General features: G+C 40.4%; 1 protein-coding gene across 1 annotated transcript in view; it reads left to right on the forward strand.

Annotated features, from left to right (window-relative positions):
• LOC118215092 overlaps positions 1–22,495 on the forward strand; it is an 800,072-nt gene that overhangs the window by 698,044 nt on the left and 79,533 nt on the right. The window lies entirely within an intron of this gene.

A 22,495-nucleotide genomic window follows, 5' to 3' on the forward strand; every position in this document is an offset into this window, starting at 1 on the left:
ACACTGATTTGCGTCTAACACACGCCGCTCTGTTAGTTTATATTAATGAGGGTAAGGTGAGTAACACACTGCTATGTGTTTGACACACACAGCCCTGTTAGTTTATATTAATTTGTGTAAGGTGAGTAACACACTGCTATGTGTTTGACACACAGAGCCCTGTTAGTATATATTAATGTGTGTAAGGTGTGTAACACACTGCTGTGTTTGACACACACAGCCCTATACTTTATATTAATGTGTGTAAGGTGTGTAACACTGCTATGTGTCTAACACACGCAGCTCTGTTAGTTTATATTAATGTGTGTAAGGTGTGTGACACACTGCTATGTGTTTGACACACACAGCTCTGTTAGTTTATATTAATGTGTGTATGGTGTTTAACACACTGCTATGTGTTTGACACACACAGCCCTGCTAGTTTATATTAATGTGCTGTAAGGTGTGTAACACACTGCTATGTGTTTGACACACACAGCCCTGTTAGTTTATATTAATGTGTGTAAGGTGAGTAACACACTGCTTTGTGTCTAACACACGCAGCTCTGTTAGTTTATAGTAATGTGTGTAAGGTGTGTAACACACTGCTATGTGTCTTACACACAGCCCTGTTAAGCCGCGTTTCCACCGCAGGAACTATACCCCGGAACTAGGAACCTTTTGAGGAACTCAGTGCGTTTCCACCGCAGGAACTAGGGTCTAAATGTAGTTCTGGGGGCTTTGTTTTACCTCCCAAAACGTTCCTGCTCGGGGGGTAGTACTTTCCGAAAGTACAGGAACCTTTTGGGTGGAGCTTGCAGCGCTGAACATTTCTGATTGGTCGAGTACTCGCAGCACTTGTGTTGTATTTATTTTCCGCCATTACCCGCCATGTTTGAAAATATGCCGGCGCAACCCGATTTATTTTCATAATAACTTCAAATCAAACTTGTATGTTATGCGGTGCAGTGGCCTAGTTTTGGTTATAGCCTGCCAACGTCTTGGAATTATAACGTGTGCTCTTCTGTTCTTTTCTTGCTTTAGTATTCGTTTTATAAAATGCTAAGCATTCGTGCTGGGACAGCATATTACGTACTAAAACATTCAAACGGATTAATTCGGTTGCTGAATATTTTCTTCCGGATTTTCTTTGTTAGCCCATTGTAATTGAATCAAAACGTTTGATACAGTTATGTGAGGTATGCGGTAGTTCTGCGTAATTCACATTGGTGATACAGTAAAAGCAAACTGGAAATCACCTTCCGCACTTTTTGTCATGGTAAAATAACAGGTTAATTCTAGTAATAGTACCTTTATCTTTTTCAGACTGCCGTAATTTTACTCTGCCATTCTTCAATTTCACAAAAAGACCAGGAAGACTATGGACTAATTTATGGTGCATGGTTCGCATCTGGAGGGCACACTTCGCTGCTCGGCTAGCAGTAACTCCGAAGGAAAACAAACGGTGGCTGTACCACTACTAATTTAAAATTTCACGCAAGTCCGAGTTTTCGTTCTATTCTTGTCATTTTGCGATTAGCCTATATAGAATTGACGATGAGAAAGTAATCAAACAGCAAATTGTTTACAACGTGTGCATGTTTTCTGCTGTTGTTGCCAGTTATATTGGAAATGTGAATGCATTCTGTCGCTTCGGATGTCAAGACATGAAAGCGAATGTTCGCATGAAAACATAATGAATGTGTTTGAGAGGATATATAAAACAGTTACAATCTGACTATTGGTCTGTTATATCCTATTTGTTGCATAACGGTCCAAGTTCAACTACCAACGACAGTTTTGCTTGACAACGGTAAAATATGCCCAAACGGCTGCAGAAGAATATTTCAATTCCATGTGATTAAATCGATAAAAATCAATAAATACAAAAGTAACCATATATAGTCATTGTTGGCAACCCGTTGTATATAAGTGGAATAAACCCCTCCGGGCTGTCCCGGTTATTAGAAAATAATGTAGGCTACTTCGGTGGTAGTATGGGGTTACAGAAAAAATCATATGACAGATGGACCGACGACAACGTCGCTTTTCCATACGTCAGTGGGCTAATTTGCCTAATCTTCGCGGGACTTTAGACCCCGGTGGAAACGCAGACAGCCATTGGCTGAAGGAACCTTTTAGTTCCTGGTAAAGCAGTTCCTGGGACTGAAAGTTCCGGGTAATTTTGGTGGAAACGCGGCTTTAGTTTATATTAATGAGCTGTAAGGTGTGTACCACACTGCTATGTGTTTGACACACACAGCCCTGATAGTTTATATTAATGTGTGCAAGGTGTGTAACACACTGCTATGTGTTTGACACACACAGCCCTGTTAGTTTATATTAATTTGTGTAAGGTGAGTAACACACTGCTATGTGTCTAACACACACAGCCCTGTGAGTTTTTATTAATTTGTGTAAGTTGTGTAACACACTACTATGTGTTTGACACACACAGCCCTGTTAGTTTATATTAATGTGCTGTAAGGTGTGTACCACACTGCTATGTGTTTGACACACACAGCCCTGTTAGTTTATATTAATGTGTGTAAGGTGTGTAACACACTGCTGTGTTTGACACACACAGCCCTGTTAGTTTTTATTAATGTGCTGTAAGGTGTGTAACACGCTGCTATGTGTTCGACACACACAGCCCTGTTAGTTTATATTAATGTGTGTAAGGTGTGTAACACACTGCTTTGTGTTTGACACACACAGCCCTGTTAGTTTATATCAATGTGTGTAAGGTGTGTAACACACTGCAATGTTTCTAACACACACAGCCCTGTTAGTTTATATTAATTTGTGTAAGGTGAGTAACACACTGCTATGTGTCTAACACACACAGCCCTGTGAGTTTATATTAATGTGCTGTAAGGTGTGTAACACACTGCTGTGTTTGACACACACAGCCTTGTTAGTTTATATTAATGTGTGTAAGGTGTGTAACACTGCTATGTGTCTAACACACGCAGCTCTGTTAGTTTATATTAATGTGTGTAAGGTGTGTAACACACTGCTTTGCGTCTAACACACGCCGCTCTGTTAGTTTATATTAATGAGTGTAAGGTGTGTAACACACTGCTATGTGTTTGACACACACAGCCCTGTTAGTGTATATTAATTTGTGTAAGGTGAGTAACACACTGCTATGTGTTTGACACACACAGCCCAGTTAGTTTATATTAATGTGTGTAAGGTGTGTGACACACTGCTATGTGTTTGACACACACAGCTCTGTTAGTTTATATTAATGTGTGTACGGTGTGTAACACACTGCTATGTGTTTGACATACACAGCCCTGCTTGTTTATATTAATGTGCTGTAAGGTGTGTAACACACTGCTTTGTGTTTGACACACACAGCCCTGTTAGTTTATATTAATGTGTGTAAGGTGAGTAACACACTGCTTTGTGTCTAATACACGCAGTTCTGTTAGTTTATAGTCATGTGTGTAAGGTGTGTAACACACTGCTATGTGTCTAACACACAGCCCTGTTAGTTTATATTAATGTGCTGTAAGGTGTGTACCACACTGCTATGTGTTTGACACCCACAGCCCTGATAGTTTATATTAATGTGTGCAAGGTGTGTAACACACTGCTATGTGTTTGACACACACAGCCCTGTTAGTTTATATTAATTTGTGTAAGGTGAGTAACACACGGCTATGTGTCTAACACACACAACCCTGTGAGTTTTTATTAATGTGTGTAAGGTGTGTGACACACTGCTATGTGTTTGACATACACAGCTCTGTTAATTTATATTAATGTGTGTAAGGTGTGTAACACATTGCTATGTGTTTGACACACACAGCCCTGCTAGTTTATATTAATGTGCTGTAAGGTGTGTAACACACTGCTATGTGTTTGACACACACAGCCCTGTTAGTTTATATTAATGTGTGTAAGGTGTGTAACACACTGCTTTGCGTCTAACACACGCCGCTCTGTTAGTTTATATTAATGAGTGTAAGGTGTGTAACACACTGCTATGTGTTTGACACACACAGCCCTGTTAGTTTATATTAATTTGTGTAAGGTGAGTAACACACTGCTATGTGTTTGACACACACAACCCTGTTAGTTTATATTAATGTGTGTAAGGTGTGTGACACACTGCTATGTGTTTGACACACACAGCTCTGTTAGTTTATATTAATGTGTGTACGGTGTGTAACACACTGCTATGTGTTTGACACACACAGCCCTGCTAGTTTATATTAATGTGCTGTAAGGTGTGTAACACACTGCTATGTGTTTTACACACACAGCCCTCTTAGTTTATATTAATGTGTGTAAGGTGAGTAACACACTGCTTTGTGTCTAATACACGCAGCTCTGTTAGTTTGTAGTAATGTGTGTAAGGTGTGTAACACACTGCTATGTGTCTAACACACAGCCCTGTTAGTTTATATTAATGTGTGCAAGGTGTGTAACACACTGCTATGTGTTTGACACACACAGCCCTGTTAGTTTATATTAATTTGTGTAAGGTGAGTAACACACTGCTATGTGTCTAACACACACAGCCGTGTGAGTTTTTATTAATGTGTGTATGGTGTGTAACACACTACTATGTTTTTGACACACACAGCCCTGTTAGTTTATATTAATGTGCTGTAAGGTGTGTAACACACTGCTATGTGTTTGACACACACAGCCCTGTTAGTTTATATTAATGTGCTGTAAGGTGTGTAACACGCTGCTATGTGTTCGACACACACAGCCCTGTTAGTTTATATTAATGTGTGTAAGGTGTGTAACACACTGCTTTGTGTTTGACACACACAGCCCTGTTAGTTTATATCAATGTGTGTAAGGTGAATAACACACTGCAATGTTTCTAACACACACAGCCCTGTTAGTTTATATTAATGTGCTGTAATGTGTGTAACACGCTGCTATGTGTTCGACACACACAGCCCTGTTAGTTTATATTAATGTGTGTAAGGTGTGTAACACACTGCTTTGTGTTTGACACACACAGCCCTGTTAGTTTATATCAATGTGTGTAAGGTGAGTAACACACTGCAATGTTTCTAACACACACAGCCCTGTTAGTTTATATCAATGTGTGTAAGGTGAGTAACACACTGCTGTGTCTAACACACACAGCCCTGTGAGTTTATATTAATGTGTGTAAGGTGCGTAACACACTACTATGTGTTTGACACACAGAGCCCTGTTAGTATATATTAATGTGTGTAAGGTGTGTAACACACTGCTATGTGTTTGAAACACACTGCCCTTTTAGTTTATATTAATGTGCTGTAAGGTGTGTGACACACTGCTATGTGTTTGACACACACAGCCCTGCTAGTTTATATTAATGTGCTGTGAGGTGTGTAACACACTGCTATGTGTTTGACACACACAGCCCTGTTAGTTTATATTAATGTGTGTAAGGTGAGTCACACACTGCTTTGTGTCTAACACACGCAGCTCTGCTAGTTTATATTAATGTGTGTAAGGTGTGTTACACACTGCTATGTGTTTGACACACACAGCCCTGCTAGTTTATATTAATGAGCTGTAAGGTGTGTACCACACTGCTATGTGTTTGACACACACAGCCCTGATAGTTTATATTAATGTGTGCAAGGTGTGTAACACACTGCTATGTGTTTGACACACACAGCCCTGTTAGTTTATATTAATTTGTGTAAGGTGAGTAACACACTGCTATGTGTCTAACACACACAGCCCTGTGAGTTTTTATTAATTTGTGTAAGTTGTGTAACACACTACTATGTGTTTGACACACACAGCCCTGTTAGTTTATATTAATGTGCTGTAAGGTGTGTACCACACTGCTATGTGTTTGACACACACAGCCCTGTTAGTTTATATTAATGTGTGTAAGGTGTGTAACACACTGCTGTGTTTGACACACACAGCCCTGTTAGTTTTTATTAATGTGCTGTAAGGTGTGTAACACGCTGCTATGTGTTCGACACACACAGCCCTGTTAGTTTATATTAATGTGTGTAAGGTGTGTAACACACTGCTTTGTGTTTGACACACACAGCCCTGTTAGTTTATATCAATGTGTGTAAGGTGTGTAACACACTGCAATGTTTCTAACACACACAGCCCTGTTAGTTTATATTAATTTGTGTAAGGTGAGTAACACACTGCTATGTGTCTAACACACACAGCCCTGTGAGTTTATATTAATGTGCTGTAAGGTGTGTAACACACTGCTGTGTTTGACACACACAGCCTTGTTAGTTTATATTAATGTGTGTAAGGTGTGTAACACTGCTATGTGTCTAACACACGCAGCTCTGTTAGTTTATATTAATGTGTGTAAGGTGTGTAACACACTGCTTTGCGTCTAACACACGCCGCTCTGTTAGTTTATATTAATGAGTGTAAGGTGTGTAACACACTGCTATGTGTTTGACACACACAGCCCTGTTAGTGTATATTAATTTGTGTAAGGTGAGTAACACACTGCTATGTGTTTGACACACACAGCCCAGTTAGTTTATATTAATGTGTGTAAGGTGTGTGACACACTGCTATGTGTTTGACACACACAGCTCTGTTAGTTTATATTAATGTGTGTACGGTGTGTAACACACTGCTATGTGTTTGACATACACAGCCCTGCTTGTTTATATTAATGTGCTGTAAGGTGTGTAACACACTGCTTTGTGTTTGACACACACAGCCCTGTTAGTTTATATTAATGTGTGTAAGGTGAGTAACACACTGCTTTGTGTCTAATACACGCAGTTCTGTTAGTTTATAGTCATGTGTGTAAGGTGTGTAACACACTGCTATGTGTCTAACACACAGCCCTGTTAGTTTATATTAATGTGCTGTAAGGTGTGTACCACACTGCTATGTGTTTGACACCCACAGCCCTGATAGTTTATATTAATGTGTGCAAGGTGTGTAACACACTGCTATGTGTTTGACACACACAGCCCTGTTAGTTTATATTAATTTGTGTAAGGTGAGTAACACACGGCTATGTGTCTAACACACACAACCCTGTGAGTTTTTATTAATGTGTGTAAGGTGTGTGACACACTGCTATGTGTTTGACATACACAGCTCTGTTAATTTATATTAATGTGTGTAAGGTGTGTAACACACTGCTATGTGTTTGACACACACAGCCCTGCTAGTTTATATTAATGTGCTGTAAGGTGTGTAACACACTGCTATGTGTTTGACACACACAGCCCTGTTAGTTTATATTAATGTGTGTAAGGTGTGTAACACACTGCTATGTGTTTGACACACACAGCCCTGCTAGTTTATATTAATTTGTGTAAGGTGAGTAACACACTGCTATGTGTTTGACACACACAGCCCTGTTAGTTTATATTAATGTGTGTAAGGTTTGTGACACACTGCTATGTGTTTGACACACACAGCTCTGTTAGTTTATATTAATGTGTGTACGGTGTGTAACACACTGCTATGTGTTTGACACACACAGCCCTGCTAGTTTATATTAATGTGCTGTAAGGTGTGTAACACACTGCTATGTGTTTTACACAAACAGCCCTCTTAGTTTATATTAATGTGTGTAAGGTGAGTAACACACTGCTTTGTGTCTAATACACGCAGCTCTGTTAGTTTATAGTAATGTGTGTAAGGTGTGTAACACACTGCTATGTGTCTAACACACAGCCCTGTTTGTTTATATTAATGTGTGTAAGGTGAGTAACACACTGCTTTGTGTCTAATACACGCAGCTCTGTTAGTTTATAGTAATGTGTGTAAGGTGTGTAACACACTGCTATGTGTCTAACACACAGCCCTGTTAGTTTATATTAATGTGCTGTAAGGTGTGTACCACACTGCTATGTGTTTGACACACACAGCCCTGATAGTTTATATTAATGTGCTGTAAGGTGTGTACCACACTGCTATGTGTTTGACACACACAGCCCTGATAGTTTATATTAATGTGTGCAAGGTGTGTAACACACTGCTATGTGTTTGACACACACAGCCCTGTTAGTTTATATTAATTTGTGTAAGGTGAGAAACACACTGCTATGTGTCTAACACACACAGCCCTGTGAGTTTTTATTAATGTGTGTAAGGTGTGTAACACACTGCTATGTGTTTGACACACACAGCCCTGCTAGTTTATATTAATGTGCTGTAAGGTGTGTAACACACTGCTATGTGTTTGACACACACAGCCCTGTTAGTTTATATTAATGTGTGTAAGGTGAGTAACACACTGCTTTGTGTCTAACACACGCAGCTCTGTTAGTTTATAGTAATGTGTGTAAGGTGTGTAACACACTGCTATGTGTCTAACACACAGCCCTGTTAGTTAATATTAATGTGCTGTAAGGTGTGTACCACACTGCTATGTGTTTGACACACACAGCCCTGTTAGTTTATATTAATTTGTGTAAGGTGAGTAACACACTGCTATGTGTCTAACACACACAGCCCTGTGAGTTTATATTAATGTGCTGTAAGGTGTGTAACACACTGCTGTGTTTGACACACACAGCCTTGTTAGTTTATATTAATGTGTGTAAGGTGTGTAACACTGCTATGTGTCTAACACACGCAGCTCTGTTAGTTTATATTAATGTGTGTAAGGTGTGTAACACACTGCTTTGCGTCTAACACACGCCGCTCTGTTAGTTTATATTAATGAGTGTAAGGTGTGTAACACACTGCTATGTGTTTGACACACACAGCCCTGCTAGTTTATATTAATGTGTGTAAGGTGAGTAACACACTGCTTTGCGTCTAACACACGCCACTCTGTTAGTTTATATTAATGAGTGTAAGGTGTGTAACACACTGCTATGTGTTTGACACACACAGCCCTGTTAGTGTATATTAATTTGTGTAAGGTGAGTAACACACTGCAATGTGTTTGACACACACAGCCCAGTTAGTTTATATTAATGTGTGTAAGGTGTGTGACACACTGCTATGTGTTTGACACACACGGCTCTGTTAGTTTATATTAATGTGTGTACGGTGTGTAACACACTGCTATGTGTTTGACATACACAGCCCTGCTTGTTTATATTAATGTGCTTTAAGGTGTGTAACACACTGCTATGTGTTTGACACACACAGCCCTGTTTGTTTATATTAATGTGTGTAAGGTGAGTAACACACTGCTTTGTGTCTAATACACGCAGTTCTGTTAGTTTATAGTCATGTGTGTAAGGTGTGTAACACACTGCTATGTCTCTAACACACAGCCCTGTTAGTTTATATTAATGTGCTGTAAGGTGTGTACCACACTGCTATGTGTTTGACACACACAGCCCTGATAGTTTATATTAATGTGTGCAAGGTGTGTAACACACTGCTATGTGTTTGACACACACAGCCCTGTTAGTTTATATTAATTTGTGTAAGGTGAGTAACACACTGCTATGTGTCTAACACACACAGCCCTGTGAGTTTTTATTAATGTGTGTAAGGTGTGTGACACACTGCTATGTGTTTGACATACACAGCTCTGTTAATTTATATTAATGTGTGTAAGGTGTGTAACACACTGCTATGTGTTTGACACACACAGCCCTGCTAGTTTATAATAATGTGCTGTAAGGTGTGTAACACACTGCTATGTGTTTGACACACACAGCCCTGTTAGTTTATATTAATGTGTGTAAGGTGTGTAACACACTGATTTGCGTCTAACACACGCCGCTCTGTTAGTTTATATTAATGAGGGTAAGGTGAGTAACACACTGCTATGTGTTTGACACACACAGCCCTGTTAGTTTATATTAATGTGTGTAAGGTGAGTAACACACTGCTATGTGTTTGACACACAGAGCCCTGTTAGTATATATTAATGTGTGTAAGGTGTGTAACACACTGCCCTGTTAGTTTATATTAATTTGTGTAAGGTGAGTAACACACTGCTATGTGTCTAACACACACAGCCCTGTGAGTTTTTATTAATGTGTGTAAGGTGTGTAACACACTGCTATGTGTTTGACACACACAGCCCTGCTAGTTTATATTAATGTGCTGTAAGGTGTGTAACACACTGCTATGTGTTTGACACACACAGCCCTGTTAGTTTATATTAATGTGTGTAAGGTGAGTAACACACTGCTTTGTGTCTAACACACGCAGCTCTGTTAGTTTATAGTAATGTGTGTAAGGTGTGTAACACACTGCTATGTGTCTAACACACAGCCCTGTTAGTTAATATTAATGTGCTGTAAGGTGTGTACCACACTGCTATGTGTTTGACACACACAGCCCTGATAGTTTATATTAATGTGTGCAAGGTGTGTAACACACTGCTATGTGTTTGTCACACACAGCCCTGTTAGTTTATATTAATTTGTGTAAGGTGAGTAACACACTGCTATGTGTCTAACACACACAGCCCTGTGAGTTTTTATTAATTTGTGTAAGTTGTGTAACACACTACTATGTGTTTGACACACACAGCCCTGTTAGTTTATATTAATGTGCTGTAAGGTGTGTACCACACTGCTATGTGTTTGACACACACAGCCCTGTTAGTTTATATTAATGTGTGTAAGGTGTGTAACACACTGCTGTGTTTGACACACACAGCCCTGTTAGTTTTTATTAATGTGCTGTAAGGTGTGTAACACGCTGCTATGTGTTCGACACACACAGCCCTGTTAGTTTATATTAATGTGTGTAAGGTGTGTAACACACTGCTTTGTGTTTGACACACACAGCCCTGTTAGTTTATATCAATGTGTGTAAGGTGTGTAACACACTGCAATGTTTCTAACACACACAGCCCTGTTAGTTTATATTAATTTGTGTAAGGTGAGTAACACACTGCTATGTGTCTAACACACACAGCCCTGTGAGTTTATATTAATGTGCTGTAAGGTGTGTAACACACTGCTGTGTTTGACACACACAGCCTTGTTAGTTTATATTAATGTGTGTAAGGTGTGTAACACTGCTATGTGTCTAACACACGCAGCTCTGTTAGTTTATATTAATGTGTGTAAGGTGTGTAACACACTGCTTTGCGTCTAACACACGCCGCTCTGTTAGTTTATATTAATGAGTGTAAGGTGTGTAACAGACTGCTATGTGTTTGACACACACAGCCCTGCTAGTTTATATTAATGTGTGTAAGGTGAGTAACACACTGCTTTGCGTCTAACACACGCCACTCTGTTAGTTTATATTAATGAGTGTAAGGTGTGTAACACACTGCTATGTGTTTGACACACACAGCCCTGTTAGTGTATATTAATTTGTGTAAGGTGAGTAACACACTGCAATGTGTTTGACACACACAGCCCAGTTAGTTTATATTAATGTGTGTAAGGTGTGTGACACACTGCTATGTGTTTGACACACACAGCTCTGTTAGTTTATATTAATGTGTGTACGGTGTGTAACACACTGCTATGTGTTTGACATACACAGCCCTGCTTGTTTATAGTAATGTGCTTTAAGGTGTGTAACACACTGCTATGTGTTTGACACACACAGCCCTGTTAGTTTATATTAATGTGTGTAAGGTGAGTAACACACTGCTTTGTGTCTAATACACGCAGTTCTGTTAGTTTATAGTCATGTGTGTAAGGTGTGTAACACACTGCTATGTGTCTAACACACAGCCCTGTTAGTTTATATTAATGTGCTGTAAGGTGTGTACCACACTGCTATGTGTTTGACACACACAGCCCTGATAGTTTATATTAATGTGTGCAAGGTGTGTAACACACTGCTATGTGTTTGACACACACAGCCCTGTTAGTTTATATTAATTTGTGTAAGGTGAGTAACACACTGCTATGTGTCTAACACACACAGCCCTGTGAGTTTTTATTAATGTGTGTAAGGTGTGTGACACACTGCTATGTGTTTGACATACACAGCTCTGTTAATTTATATTAATGTGTGTAAGGTGTGTAACACACTGCTATGTGTTTGACACACACAGCCCTGCTAGTTTATATTAATGTGCTGTAAGGTGTGTAACACACTGCTATGTGTTTGACACACACAGCCCTGTTAGTTTATATTAATGTGTGTAAGGTGTGTAACACACTGCTTTGCGTCTAACACACGCCGCTCTGTTAGTTTATATTAATGAGTGTAAAGTGTGTAACACACTGCTATGTGTTTGACACACACAGCCCTGCTAGTTTATATTAATTTGTGTAAGGTGAGTAACACACTGCTATGTGTTTGACACTCACAGCCCTGTTAGTTTATATTAATGTGTGTAAGGTTTGTGACACACTGCTATGTGTTTGACAGACACAGCTCTGTTAGTTTATATTAATGTGTGTACGGTGTGTAACACACTGCTATGTGTTTGACACACACAGCCCTGCTAGTTTATATTAATGTGCTGTAAGGTGTGTAACACACTGCTATGTGTTTTACACACACAGCCCTCTTAGTTTATATTAATGTGTGTAAGGTGAGTAACACACTGCTTTGTGTCTAATACACGCAGCTCTGTTAGTTTATAGTAATGTGTGTAAGGTGTGTAACACACTGCTATGTGTCTAACACACAGCCCTGTTAGTTTATATTAATGTGTGTAAGGTGAGTAACACACTGCTTTGTGTCTAATACACGCAGCTCTGTTAGTTTATAGTAATGTCTGTAAGGTGTGTAACACACTGCTATGTGTCTAACACACAGCCCTGTTAGTTTATATTAATGTGCTGTAAGGTGTGTACCACACTGCTATGTGTTTGACACACACAGCCCTGATAGTTTATATTAATGTGCTGTAAGGTGTGTACCACACTGCTATGTGTTTGACACACACAGCCCTGATAGTTTATATTAATGTGTGCAAGGTGTGTAACACACTGCTATGTGTTTGACACACACAGCCCTGTTAGTTTATATTAATTTGTGTAAGGTGAGTAACACACTGCTATGTGTCTAACACACACAGCCCTGTGAGTTTTTATTAATGTGTGTAAGGTGTGTAACACACTACTATGTGTTTGACACCCACAGCCCTGTTAGTTTATATTAATGTGCGGTAAGGTGTGTACCACACTGCTATGTGTTTGACACACACAGCCCTGTTAGTTTATATTAATGTCTGTAAGGTGTGTAACACACTACTGTGTTTGACACACACAGCCCTGTTAGTTTATATTAATGTGCTGTAAGGTGTGTAACACGCTGCTATGTGTTCGACACACACAGCCCTGTTAGTTTATATTAATGTGTGTATGGTGTGTAACACACTGCTTTGTGTTTGACACACACTGCCCTGTTAGTTTATATCAATGTGTGTAAGGTGAGTAACACACTGCAATGTTTCTAACACACACAGCCCTGTTAGTTTATATTAATTTGTGTAAGGTGAGTAACACACTGCTATGTGTCTAACACACACAGCCCTGTGAGTTTATATTAATGTTCTGTAAGGTGTGTAACACTCTGCTGTGTTTGACACACACAGCCCTGTTAGTTTATATTAATGTGTGTAAGGTGTGTAACACTGCTATGTGTCTAACACACGCAGCTTTGTTAGTTTATATTAATGTGTGTAAGGTGTGTGACACACTGCTATGTGTTTGACACACACAGCTCTGTTAGTTTATATTAATGTGTGTAAGGTGTGTAACACACTGCTTTGCGTCTAACACACGCCGCTCTGTTAGTTTATATTAATGAGTGTAAGGTGTGTAACACACTGCTATGTGTTTGACACACACAGCCCTGCTAGTTTATATTAATGTGTGTAAGGTGAGTAACACACTGCTTTGCGTCTAACACACGCCACTCTGTTAGTTTATATTAATGAGTGTAAGGTGTGTAACACACTGCTATGTGTTTGACACACACAGCCCTGTTAGTGTATATTAATTTGTGTAAGGTGAGTAACACACTGCAATGTGTTTGACACACACAGCCCAGTTAGTTTATATTAATGTGTGTAAGGTGTGTGACACACTGCTATGTGTTTGACACACACAGCTCTGTTAGTTTATATTAATGTGTGTACGGTGTGTAACACACTGCTATGTGTTTGACATACACAGCCCTGCTTGTTTATAGTAATGTGCTTTAAGGTGTGTAACACACTGCTATGTGTTTGACACACACAGCCCTGTTAGTTTATATTAATGTGTGTAAGGTGAGTAACACACTGCTTTGTGTCTAATACACGCAGTTCTGTTAGTTTATAGTCATGTGTGTAAGGTGTGTAACACACTGCTATGTGTCTAACACACAGCCCTGTTAGTTTATATTAATGTGCTGTAAGGTGTGTACCACACTGCTATGTGTTTGACACACACAGCCCTGATAGTTTATATTAATGTGTGCAAGGTGTGTAACACACTGCTATGTGTTTGACACACACAGCCCTGTTAGTTTATATTAATTTGTGTAAGGTGAGTAACACACTGCTATGTGTCTAACACACACAGCCCTGTGAGTTTTTATTAATGTGTGTAAGGTGTGTGACACACTGCTATGTGTTTGACATACACAGCTCTGTTAATTTATATTAATGTGTGTAAGGTGTGTAACACACTGCTATGTGTTTGACACACACAGCCCTGCTAGTTTATATTAATGTGCTGTAAGGTGTGTAACACACTGCTATGTGTTTGACACACACAGCCCTGTTAGTTTATATTAATGTGTGTAAGGTGTGTAACACACTGCTTTGCGTCTAACACACGCCGCTCTGTTAGTTTATATTAATGAGTGTAAAGTGTGTAACACACTGCTATGTGTTTGACACACACAGCCCTGCTAGTTTATATTAATTTGTGTAAGGTGAGTAACACACTGCTATGTGTTTGACACACACAGCCCTGTTAGTTTATATTAATGTGTGTAAGGTTTGTGACACACTGCTATGTGTTTGACACACACAGCTCTGTTAGTTTATATTAATGTGTGTACGGTGTGTAACACACTGCTATGTGTTTGACACACACAGCCCTGCTAGTTTATATTAATGTGCTGTAAGGTGTGTAACACACTGCTATGTGTTTTACACACACAGCCCTCTTAGTTTATATTAATGTGTGTAAGGTGAGTAACACACTGCTTTGTGTCTAATACACGCAGCTCTGTTAGTTTATAGTAATGTGTGTAAGGTGTGTAACACACTGCTATGTGTCTAACACACAGCCCTGTTAGTTTATATTAATGTGTGTAAGGTGAGTAACACACTGCTTTGTGTCTAATACACGCAGCTCTGTTAGTTTATAGTAATGTGTGTAAGGTGTGTAACACACTGCTATGTGTCTAACACACAGCCCTGTTAGTTTATATTAATGTGCTGTAAGGTGTGTACCACACTGCTATGTGTTTGACACACACAGCCCTGATAGTTTATATTAATGTGCTGTAAGGTGTGTACCACACTGCTATGTGTTTGACACACACAGCCCTGATAGTTTATATTAATGTGTGCAAGGTGTGTAACACACTGCTATGTGTTTGACACACACAGCCCTGTTAGTTTATATTAATTTGTGTAAGGTGAGTAACACACTGCTATGTGTCTAACACACACAGCCCTGTGAGTTTTTATTAATGTGTGTAAGGTGTGTAACACACTACTATGTGTTTGACACACACAGCCCTGTTAGTTTATATTAATGTGCGGTAAGGTGTGTACCACACTGCTATGTGTTTGACACACACAGCCCTGTTAGTTTATATTAATGTCTGTAAGGTGTGTAACACACTACTGTGTTTGACACACACAGCCCTGTTAGTTTATATTAATGTGCTGTAAGGTGTGTAACACGCTGCTATGTGTTCGACACACACAGCCCTGTTAGTTTATATTAATGTGTGTATGGTGTGTAACACACTGCTTTGTGTTTGACACACACTGCCCTGTTAGTTTATATCAATGTGTGTAAGGTGAGTAACACACTGCAATGTTTCTAACACACACAGCCCTGTTAGTTTATATTAATTTGTGTAAGGTGAGTAACACACTGCTATGTGTCTAACACACACAGCCCTGTGAGTTTATATTAATGTTCTGTAAGGTGTGTAACACTCTGCTGTGTTTGACACACACAGCCCTGTTAGTTTATATTAATGTGTGTAAGGTGTGTAACACTGCTATGTGTCTAACACACGCAGCTTTGTTAGTTTATATTAATGTGTGTAAGGTGTGTGACACACTGCTATGTGTTTGACACACACAGCTCTGTTAGTTTATATTAATGTGTGTAAGGTGTGTAACACACTGCTATGTGTTTGACACACACAGCCCTGCTAGTTTATATTAATGTGCTGTAAGGTGTGTAACACACTGCTATGTGTTTGACACACACAGCCCTGTTAGTTTATATTAATGTGTGTAAGGTGAGTAACACACTGCTTTGCGTCTAACACACGCAGCTCTGTTAGTTTATATTAATGAGTGTAAGGTGTGTAACACACTGCTATGTGTTTGACACACACAGCCCTGTTAGTTTATATCAATTTGTGTAAGGTGAGTAACACACTGCTATGTGTTTGACACACACAGCCCTGTTAGTTTATATTAATGTGTGCAAGGTGTGTAACACACTGCTATGTGTTTGAGACACACAGCCCTGTTAGTTTATATTAATGAGTCTAAGGTGTGTAACACACTGCTATGTGTTTGACACACACAGCCCTGTTAGTTTATGTTAATGTGTGTAAGGTGTGTAACACACTGCTATGTGTTTGACACACACAGCCCTGTTAGTTTATATTAATGTTTGTAAAGTGTGTAACACACTGCTATGTGTTTGACTCACAGCCCTGTTTGTTTATATTAAGGTGTGTAAGGTGTGTAACACACTGCTATGTGTTTGACACACACAGCCCTGTTAGTTTATATTAATGTGTGTAAGGTGTGTAACACACTGCTATGTGTTTGACTCACAGCCCTGTTTGTTTATATTAAGGTGTGTAAGGTGTGTAACACACTGCTATGTGTTTGACACACAGCCCTGTTAGTTTATATTAATTACATTACATTACAAGCATTTAGCAGACGCTCTTATCCAGTGCGACGTACACAACTTTTACATAGCATTTTACATTGTATCCATTTATACAGCTGCATATATACTGAAGCAATTCCGGTTAAGTACCTTGCTCAAGGGTACAACGGCAGTGTCCTTACCCGGGAATCGAATCTGCGACCTTTCGGTTACAAGCCCAGTTCCTTACCCACTGTGCTACACTCTGTCCAGCCCTATTAGTTTATATTAATGTGTGTAAGGTGTGTGTGTCCTTCTCTCTGCAGGCTGTCAGGCTGTAGAGTCACACAGAGAGGCTGTGATTCTCTGGCTTCAGCTCTGTGTTCAAACCCCTCACACCTGAGAGAGCTGGACCTGAGATACAATCACCCAGGAGACTCAGGAGTGAGAGCGCTGTCTGCTGCTAAACTGGACACACTCACACTGCTGTAAGTACAGAGAGTTTCCACACTGCACCTCACACACACACAAAAGGAGTTGGGGGTGGGGGGGGCATGGAGGGTACAGTTCACACCAACGTTACTCAAGAGGGTTGGGGATCTCTGGTGGAGGGTGCTGCAGGGGATCACTGCAGTAAATAAGATGTGGTTGTTGTAGTTAGGGGTTTGATCAGGGACACAGTGATGGTGGAGTTCCAGTATTACAAAGCAATGGAGAACCTGAGTGTGTTTCAGAGTGTGTGTTATAAGGGTGTTTTATGTTCAGTGGAGGGAGGGGAGCTATTTTTGCATATGGAATAGGGTGAGGGAATGGAATAAGTTTCCTTTGTGACAGATTTGTGTATTTTTCATATGATCGTGGTTTTGTGTTTTATTGTGTCTTCGTTTTTATTTATGTGATGTCATTGGTGTGTTGAGAGTGGAAATAAAGGATGGTTAAAATTCAGAATTCTGTTCTGCTGTTCTTACAGTGTGGACCATGGAGGAGAGAACAGGACCAAACCAGGACCCAGGAAATGTGAGTGTGTATCGACACAGAACACTTTCCATAGGTACACACTCTGCTGTGTGTGTGTGTGAGTGAGAGAGATTTCTCTCTTACACACATAAACACACAAACAGAAGCACACATGTACACAAACACACACACAGAGGTACTATCACAGCTTTCTCTCTCACAACCATAATGAGGTGAATATTAATAATGATAATTAATCTCATTAATGTCTCTGGTGTGCAGACGGCTGTCAGCTCACACTGGATCCAAACACAGCGCACAGAGACCTGTCTCTGTCTGAGGGGAACAGGAGGGTGACAGACACACCGGGGAGAGAGGAGCGATATCCTGATCATCCAGAGAGATTTGATTTCTGGCCCCAGGTTGTGTGCAGCGAGAGTGTGTGTGAGCGCTGTTCATGGGAGGCTGAGTTCAGTGTGTCTGAGAGGGGGGGGTGGGTTTCTATAGCAGTGACAGATAAAGGAATCAGCAGGAAAGGAGGGGGTAATGACCGTGGGTTTGGATACAATAAAAACTCCTGGAGTCTGGAGTGCATTAAACACAGAGACTCTGATAAACTCAGTTACTCTGTCTGGCACAATAATAACCCAACACACATACCTGCCCCCCCCTCCCCTTACCGCAGAACAGGAGTGTGTGATGATGATGATGGTAGAGGAGTGTGTGTGTACAGGGTAGGAGTGTGTGTGGACCGTCCGGCCGGCACTCTGTCCTTCTACAGCGTCTCTGACTCTGACACACTGACCCTCCTGCACAGATTCCACACACACTTCACTGAACACACACCCCTCTGTGCTGGATTTTATGTGTGGGAGTCCTCAGTGTCCCTCTGCTAACTGGAGTAGACACACACAACACACACACTCATACACATACACTCACACATACACACTCAGATACACAGACACACACACCCACACCTACACACACATACTCTCACACACACCCTTTCTCTCTCATACTCACACTCATACACACGCACTCACACACCTACGCACACACACACTTGTGCGCACACACTCACACTCTCTCACACCCACTCACACACCCAATCACACACATGCGCACACACACACCTACACACATGAACACACACAATCTCTCGCACACACAAACCCACACATTCACCACTACACTCTCACGCGCACACACGCATGCATGCATGCATACGTACACACGCTCATAACCGTATGCACACACACACACACCCTTTCTCTCACACACACACACACTCACATCCACACACACACACATACATGCGTGCAGAGATACAAACACGTGTCAACACACATACACATTCCCATATGCATGCACACATGTATAAACACACACACATTCTCTTACCCATGCACACACACACACACTGATGTACACTCATGCACACACACATACACACTTTCTCACACCCAGTCACTCACACCCCCAATCACACACATGCACACACACCTACACACGGACACACACAATCTCTCACACACACAAACACACACATTCACCAGTGCACTCTTAAGCGCACACACACATTCATGCATACGTACACACGCTCATAACTGTATGCACACACACACACCCTCTCTCTCTCTCACACACACACACTCACATCCACACACACACACATTCATGCGTGCAGAGACACAAACACGTGTCAACACACACATTCACATTTCCGTACGCATGCACACACATGTATAAACACACACACATTCTCTTACCCATGCACACACACACACTCCTCAGTGTCGCTCTGCTAACTGGAGTAGAGACACACACACATGCGCATACACACTCGAACGCATGCACACACACACACACACACACACACACACACACATATACACACACTCATATACACATACACACACTTATATACACACACTCATATACACACACATACACACACTCATATACACATACACACACACACTCAATCACACACATATAAACACAAACACTTGTATACACCTAGACCCTCACACACCCACACACACACACACACACTCACACACACACACACACACACTTATATACACACACTCATATACACATACACACACACACACAATCACACACTCACATATATATATACACACACTTGTATACACCTAGACCCTCACACACCCACACACACACACACACACACACACACTCATACACACACACACACACTTATATACACACACTCATATACACATACACACACACACACAATCACACACTCACATATATATATACACACTCATATGCACCTAGACCCACACACACGCACTCACACACCTACACACACTCTCAGTCATGCACACACGCTCACACACCTACGCACGCACACTCTCTCACACCCAGTCACTCACACACACCTACACATAGACACACACAATCTCACGCACACACATACACACGCATGCAAACATACACACGCTCATACCCGTATGCACACACACACTCTTTCTCTCACTCACACTCTCACATACAGTATACAGACACACACATTCGCAAACGCATGCGCGCACACACACACGCACTCACACACAAACACAAACATGTGTCAACACACACACACATTTTATTACCTATACGCACACACACACATACTCATGCACTCACACATGTACACACATGCATACACTTACATGCGTGCACACACCATATACACATGTATACACAAACATTCTCATACCCATACATACACACACACACACATGTATAAACACACGCACATTCACAAAGGCACTCTCACGCACACACACATACACATGCATACACTCATTCTCTTGCACGCGCACACACTCAAATACAGTCTCACACACATTCACACAAACGCACACACACACACTTTCTCTTACCCATACACACACGCAACCCGGGCACACACACACACACGCATACTCACGCACTCACACACATGTTCACATCAACAGTCACTCCCACAAACACACGTACGCATGCACACACACATTCACAAATGCACACACACAGAAACACTCTCACCCAATCACACACACACACACACACACACACACACACACACACACGTCGACACACTTGCAACCTTCCTTGAGCAAAGCCTTACCACTGCAATTTCAGCTGTGCCCAGTATTAGCCTCAGTACTGCTTAAACCCTGTACATAAGAGTATGATCTTTTAGCAGGTTCAGGTTAAGCACTCGCTCTCTAAATATGATTTTATTTTTTTACATTTTGATAAATTTATATTGAAAATGTTCAAGGTGTGTTTATGTACTTTTGATTATTAAAACATTCATATAACATTGAGAGTAATAATGCCAGAAGATGGCAGAGTGAAATGTTTTTGAAGTAATAATTCTGTCTCCTGTATCTGCATCTTTTTAAAAAAAAGAAGCCAGTGGCAAACTCCTCCATGTGCATTTTGCTAGTTTTTACAGTTTCTTTCATACATACAGTGTTCCAATGTGCAAATTTCTGTGGGCAAATGCAGCTGATGCATCCCATGAGAATGCAGAATGGTCACTGCAGTGTACTTACTTCCTTTCATTACTGTAAACAATGATGGATTGAGTTTCCTTATTTATTCTGTTAGGATTGATTTTTTTTTTTTTGTTGCTTTAATTTTCTGTATTTTCAGACAATAATATGCAATGATTAAACCTGAATTATAAAAATATCAAATGTTTTGCTGTTGTGATTTATTATTGTGTGATGTATTGAACTCCTGTGACACTGGTACTTATTACATATTCTGTATGGGATTATGTTTGGACTCAGTATGAGTGGATCAGCATGGGGCTAAAATCAGTTAATCAATGCAGTTGAAGCAAGGACATTCATCTACAGTAGTGGAAATAAAATCTGTTATAAGAAACGTTGTGTAGTGTCTGATGAATGCTTGCTTCTGTTACTGTAGTGTAACCACAACTCAATACATTTTGAAAAGTCACTGCTCGTCTATTGAACTGGTATATTTATGTTACCTCTGAAATAAATGGTTTTCCTGTAGGTTTGAACCTGGATCTACTGCACATCAGTTGAATGGATTAGACCACTAAGCCAAAATTAGGGCAGAAGTGTGGTTTGCATGACATCCAGTCTCTTGAGATGTTCCTGAGACCCTACAGTTTTTCTCATTTTTTCAGATGCATTTCTAAACACTGCAGTCACACATTACAAATGCATTACAGTATGTTATGATTGCTTTGGCTCAATGTGGAAAACTCAATTTGCCAAACTGACTGGCAAAATTCTAACCTGAAGACACAAATTGCAGTACCTACACACAAAGTACACAACTCTAAATCACACACTTAGTTTTCACAGTACAATTGTCTCATATTAGTACAATGTTCTAATGCTTATTGCTACCTGCAGATTGTGAAATGAAGTCAACATGTTTGCAATCCTGACTCGTCACTTCCGACAACATTGCCCAGGTGAGTCGCATCGCAGCACGATTGGTAATCCCAACCTAAAAGGTTGTTTTACAGTACTACATTCAGCAGTGTCTGACAACATGGAGCTGCCCAATGCTGTTGGTATTGATGTACTGTAATAAATGTAAGGCTCCTCCAGCTACAAAATTGTAAGTAGACGATTACAGTGCACTTTTTATGTTGGCTCAACTCAGGTTCTTTGGATTAC

The sequence above is a fragment of the Anguilla anguilla genome, chromosome 16 (assembly GCF_013347855.1).
Source record: "Anguilla anguilla isolate fAngAng1 chromosome 16, fAngAng1.pri, whole genome shotgun sequence".
Classification (NCBI taxonomy): Eukaryota; Metazoa; Chordata; class Actinopteri; order Anguilliformes; family Anguillidae; genus Anguilla; species Anguilla anguilla.